The following is a 6,467-nucleotide window of genomic DNA, read 5'->3' as shown; positions in this document are numbered from 1 at the left end:
GACAGGACATTTACCGTTATATCAATATATAAGCACAATTATAGGTAAATTACAATCTTGATTATTAGTAGAGTAAAAATATATTAAAATGACATTGCAGAAGGTAAGATGATAATATAACTTTAGTTCTTTCAGAGGTGGGAGATTTTTATTGTTTATTACCAAATAATTCATAAGCATAATGAAGACAGGAGGATCTCAGGTGAGAGAATTCTGGCCAGTTAAGGAAATTGCTCTCTGGGCAGAATACAGGGAATAATTTGCTCTATCATTTTAAGAAAAGATTGAATACTTCAAGACTAATTTTGAATCACCAGTCCTTTTTTCTTCATCATACCAAAGCTTTATTTATCTACTGATTTGGATATAAGTCTACATAAACTTACATAAACATATGGTTAGTGACAAATTCAAGCCTTCAACTTTCGCTTTCAGATACTAACTTATCACCATATTATAAGATGATGCATATAATTTGTTGAGCTTTCCACTTTAATGAGAGGGATTACTCATTTATTAACTTAATTTAATACTAGCCCAAGGTCTTAAAGTCAATTAAAGGTCTTGGAAATTACATTTAAATTGGGCCTGCAGAGCAACACAATCAAAATTGATATCAAATGTTTGTCAGAGAAATAACCTTTTACGATTTTATGCAGACAGGGCAGGCAGAGTACATACGTGCGCATGATTTGCAACGCCACCTCCAGTTCACAAAAAGCTATCTTTTAAAAGGTATTAATAATTCAACTTAGTTTAACACATACGTTTATAGTCCCATAATCTTAAACAATTATGGAACTAATAATATTCAATCTTTCCCATAAAGCTCGCATAGTAAACTTAGCTAACTCTAGATGATTAGAGTAACCATAACAAAATTATGTTTGCTGTGATAAATTACAAAAATGACCAAAATTTTTCTACCCTTTTACACATTTACCTTTTGTAATGTGACTTTGAAACTTTATCCATCAAGAGATGGAATCCAATCCATTTTTTGACTTCCTGAATCTGGGCTTGGTCATGAGATTTCTTTGGGTAAAGGGATATTTTCAAAGATGATGTAAGATGAGCCTGGAAAAAGATTGGACATTGGAAATTTCTCTTGTTGCTCTTGGGAGCCCGGTCACAATGGAATGAATCCACGTTCATATGCTGAGTGATGAGAGACATGTGGCATGTAGACAGGCCCAGGTTGGCCTGTGGGATGATGATAGTCAATTCATCTCCATCACTCCGGTGATATCGAGCCGACTGCCTGAGGCCATCCCAGATCATCTGAGACAGTCCCAATAAGAAAAACTGTTTAACTAATCCATTATTTCACACGAAATAACAAAATTATTGTTGCTTGAAACCACTGTTTTTAAAAGAAATCATTATTTTTAAAATTTTATTTCAATTACAGTGTACATTTAATATTGTTTTGTGTTAGGTTCAGGTACACAGCATAGTGGGTTAGACAATCATGTACTTACAAAGTGTTCCTCCCACGCTAGATAATTCCAGTACCACCTGGCACCATACACAGTTATGACAATATTATTGACTTATTTTCTATGCTTTACTTTATATCCCTGTGACTATTTTCTAACTACCAATTTGTACTTCTTAATCCCTTCCCCGTTTTCACGCACCCTATCAATCCCCCTCCTCTGACAGCTGTTAGTCTCGTCTTTGTATCTGTGAGTTTGTTTGTATTTTGTTTATTTATTTTGTTCTTTAAATTCCACATATAAGTAAAATCATGTGTTTGTTTTTCTCTGACCAATTTATTTCACTTAGCATAATCCCCTGTATGTCTATTAGCGTTGTTGTAAATGGTAAGATTTTATTCTTTTATGGCCTTGTAATACCACCACTTTTTTATCCACTCATCTATTGATGGGAACTTGGGTTGCTTCCATAGCTTGGCTATTGTAAATAATGCTGCAATGAACCTAGGGGTGCAAATATTCACTTGAATTAATCTTTTGGGTTTCTTTGACTACATACCCAGAAGTGGATTGGCTGGGTAATAAGGTGGTTTTATTTAAAAAAAATTTAAGAACCTCCCTACCATTTTCCACAGTGGTTGCATTAATCTGCATTCCTGCCAACAGTGCCCACAGGTCCCCTCTTCCCACATTCTTTCGAAAACCTGTTGTTTATTGATGATGGTTGGTTATTCTGACAGGTGTAAGGTGATCTGTCATTGTGGTTTTAATTTGCATTTTTCTGATGTTTGGTGATGTTGAGCTTCTTTTCATATTTCTATTGGCCATATGTAGGTCTCCTTGGAGAAATGTCTATTCAGGTCCTCTATTGCATTTTAGAAAATTTTATTTTATTTTATTTATTTCATTTTTTCCCATTTCCACTTATCCCCCCTATATCTTCTTCCACCTCCACGACCCTTTTCCCACACCCACCGTCTTTTTATTCTTTTTTTTCTTTATTGCTTGGTTCCTTCCTTACCCCCCAAGCTCTATATGAATGAGTGTATCTGTACCTCTGCCCATTTTTTAATTGGATTGTTTGTTTTCAGGGTTTTGAATTATATAAATTATACATTTTGGATGTTAACCCTTTATCAGATGTATCATTGAGAACATGTTCTCCTATTCAGTAGGTTGTCTTCTGTTTTGTTGATGTTTTCCTTTGCTGCACAAAAACTTTTTAGTTTACTGTAGTGGCATTTGTTTATTTTTTTCTTTGTTTTCCTCTTTTGAGAAGATACATCAGAAAAAATATCACTAAGAGAAATGTCAGAAGGTTTACTGACTATGGTTTCGTCTAAGAATTTTGTGATTTTTAGTCTTAAATTTGAGTGTTTAATATATTTTGAGTTTATTTTTGTATATGATATAAGAAGGTGGTGTAGTTTCATTTTTTATTTTGCCTGTATCTGTTCAATTTTCTCAGCATCATTTATTGAATAGATTGTTTTTACCAATCTATTGCATGTCTTTTGCCTCATTTGTCATAGATTAATTGACCCTATAGGCTTGGGTTTATTTCTGGGCTCTCTATCAGTTAGTTCCACTGATCTGTGTGTCAGTTTTTATGCCAGTACCATGCTCTTCTGACTACTATGGCCTTGTAAGTATAGTTTCGTATTATGTAGCATGATTCCTGCAACTTTGTTTTTATTTCAGAAGATTCCTGTGGCTATTCAGGGCCTTTTTTTGAAACTGCTAACTTTAGAGGTGTTCTATGATACATTAAATTCTATATACTGTATTTCTTTAAAACAATTTTTTTCCTTTGGGCATTTTATATACTGTATTTCTTATTGTAAAAAGTTAGAAGAGAAGATGCATAGTTTCTTTAAGCCAAAATTAACAAGCTGATCTAATTCATTGAAAGATTTACCTCCTAAAGAATTTTTACACAAATGAAGATATATAATTAAAAATTTTCCATATGTATGTGGAAAGAAATATTAATTATTTTAATGAAGCTTTCATGATTTCATTTAATAATTATTCTAATGGTCATTTTAAAGTGTTATTTTATGTCTTGAAATCAGTGTTTAGTATCATAACTTAACTTTTTCTGAATACACAGAAAGTATTTTTTTCTTTAAGTGATAACACATTTAAAATATAAACATTTAATGTTTTTACTTTAAATTTAAGAAATATAAAATAGTTTATTAACACCCCTTTGAGGAAGGTGAGGGTATACTAGCTCATTTTCTTAGTTAGGACAATTTTAATAGTCCTACAATAAAATATTAAACTTTTGGTTAAGATAAGGATTTTTGTGTTACCTCCTACCTCCAGAATATGTCATTTTGCCTGTCATGAAACATTAGATATTTAGACTGGATTAGAGTGCAAAATCTAGCAAAGTAAGACTATGGAGTTAATGGAAAATAGTATTTCTATCTACTTTTATATATAAAATAGAGAAAATTATAGGGTTTTACAGACTTCTTTCATAGTAATTAATACAAGATCATGAAGCTTCATACAGGCCAATAGATAATTCTCATTCTATGTGCCTTCTTTTCTTAGTATACTCTTCAGTCTCCTTCAAATAAATGTCAACATCAAAGCAAGACCCTTTGCTCTCTAAGCCATACTAAACCTGCTTTTATTTCTTTAATTATTTGCAAATTTTTCCATTCTGTTGACAACAGAACCGCCTGTTTTAATTAGATATCGCTATAATGCATGAAGATAAGATTTTTGCGATCTCTAAACTTTTAAGAATATTTCCACCAGCATATGACATTTGGTGAAAGGAATTACAATTATGACCTTGGATGGTATGAAGCCACATCACCTCTTTCTGACACGGAAGCTGTGCTTGGTAACATGTAACAACATACAAAAAGGTGATAGCAGTGGAAAACGTAAGGTAGATTGAGTATAGGAAGGGAGAGACGGGTTGGAACTAAAAATGATTTCTGTGTTCTTGCCTTTACAACCTAGAAGAAATTTCTCTCTTTATTTATGCGAAGGAAAAAATAAAGGAGAAAAAAATTTAGGGGAAGAAGAAAATAGTTTTGCTGAGTGAAATAAGCCAGGCATTGAAAGACAAATACCATATGATCTCACCTTTAACAGGAAGCTAAACAACAAGACAAACAAGCAAAATATAACCAAAGACACTGAAATAGAGAACAGGGGGACAGTGACCAGAGGGGAGAGGAGAGGGAATTTCGGGGGAAAAAGGGGAAGGATTCACAGGAACTAGTATAAAGGACACATGGACAACTAAGGGGGGTGGAAATGGGAGGGAGGTGGGGAGCACTGGGGTGGGTGGGCTGGGATGGGAGTAAAAGACAGAAAACTGTACTTGAACAACAATGAAATAAAAAATTAACATAAAAAGAAAATAGTTTTGGATTTGTTACATTTTAAATGGTTACGATAAATCTAAATAGAGTATTCAAGTAAGGAGATGGGTATACGAGTCTGGACTGAAGAACAAGTTTCAGGGTTAGACCTATAAATTTGGAAGATTTAATAAAGCAGATGGAATGAATGAGATCACTCATGGAAAGAGTTTAGGGAGGGACCATAATGAAGCTTTAAGCTGAGTCCTAGGAAATAATTTGACATAAATTCACAGAAGACCGAGTATTTGTATTTAAGAGACTGACATACTCAAAGGAGTTCTATAAGAGATGAGAAATATGTACTAGGATTAGCCAAGAATTCTCTGTTGTTCACAAGAGTAAAAAACCAGGAACGATTTACGTGTCTAAGCTAGAAAACAATTGAGTGAATTATGAGCACCATTATAACACATTTTGATAGAGTATAAAAATCTTATTTTTGTAAAATTTCTTGTCATGGAAAATTGTTGACAACAGCAATAAGGGGGATAAACAGGCAATAAAATCTTTATGTGTAAGAGATTATATAAAATAAGTAAAAAACATAAAATAAAAAGTAGAAGCACACATGAAAGTAAAAAAAATGGTTGTTCTTTGGCAATTTGAATATAGATATTTCTGTGCTATTTTTTCCTAGCTCTTGGTAAAGATTTACTATGTTGAGCATAATCATGCTTGGAAAAATTATATAAAGATTTAAAACAACAAAAAATAATAATGATAGCAATACATTAAACAATTACAACACGAGATATAAGAAGAAATTTCTGTGAAAATAGCAATTTAATTGTTGAATGCTTAATTTTTCTCTAAGTACTATGCTATGCTAAAGTGCTTTATGTGGATTATTTCATGAAATTCTTATAATAATTATATAAGATGGGACTGTTATTACTTTTTCTTTTGAATTTAAAAAGTTTTAAGATTTTACTCTTTTTAGAGCAGTTTTAGGTTCACAGAAAAATTGAGGGTAAGGTAGAGATTTCCTACCTACCTCCTGCCCCCACACCCACAGCGCCTCCCCCATTATCAACATCCCCAACCAGAGTGACACTTTTGTTACAATTGAGGAGCCTACTTTACATATTGTTACCACCCACAGTCTATAGTTTACATTATAATTCACTCTTCCTGTTGTATATTCCATGGGCTGGATAAATGTATAGTGATGCTTATCCACCATTATGGTATCATACAGAATCTTTCCACAGTCCTCCAAATTCTCTGTGCTTCATCTATTCACCCCTTGTTGCTCCCAAGCCGCAGCTACTTCTGGTCTTTTTTCTGCTTCAATAATTTTGCCTTTTCCAGAGTGTCATGTAGTTGGAATCATACAGTATGTAACCTTTTTTCTCCCTTTCACTTATATGCATTTATAGATCCTCTGGGTCTTTTCATGGCTTCATAGCTTATTTATTTTTAGCACTGAACACTATTCCATTGTCTGAATGTAGCAGATTGTTTATCCATTCATCTGCTGAAGGACATCTTGCTTGCTTTCAAGTTTTGGCAACTATGAATAAAACCACTAAACAGTCATGTACAGATTTTTATGTGGACCTCAATTTTTAGCTACCAGAGTGTGGTTGCTAGATCATATGGTAAGGGTATGTTCAGGTTTGTGAGGTACTGA

This window comes from Artibeus jamaicensis, unplaced genomic scaffold, assembly GCF_021234435.1.
Source record: "Artibeus jamaicensis isolate MK-2021 breed Jamaican fruit bat unplaced genomic scaffold, CSHL_Jam_final scaffold_474, whole genome shotgun sequence".
Lineage (NCBI taxonomy): Eukaryota > Metazoa > Chordata > Mammalia > Chiroptera > Phyllostomidae > Artibeus > Artibeus jamaicensis.
The sequence above is the reverse complement of the archived record's forward strand: the minus strand, read 5'-3'. Positions refer to the sequence as shown.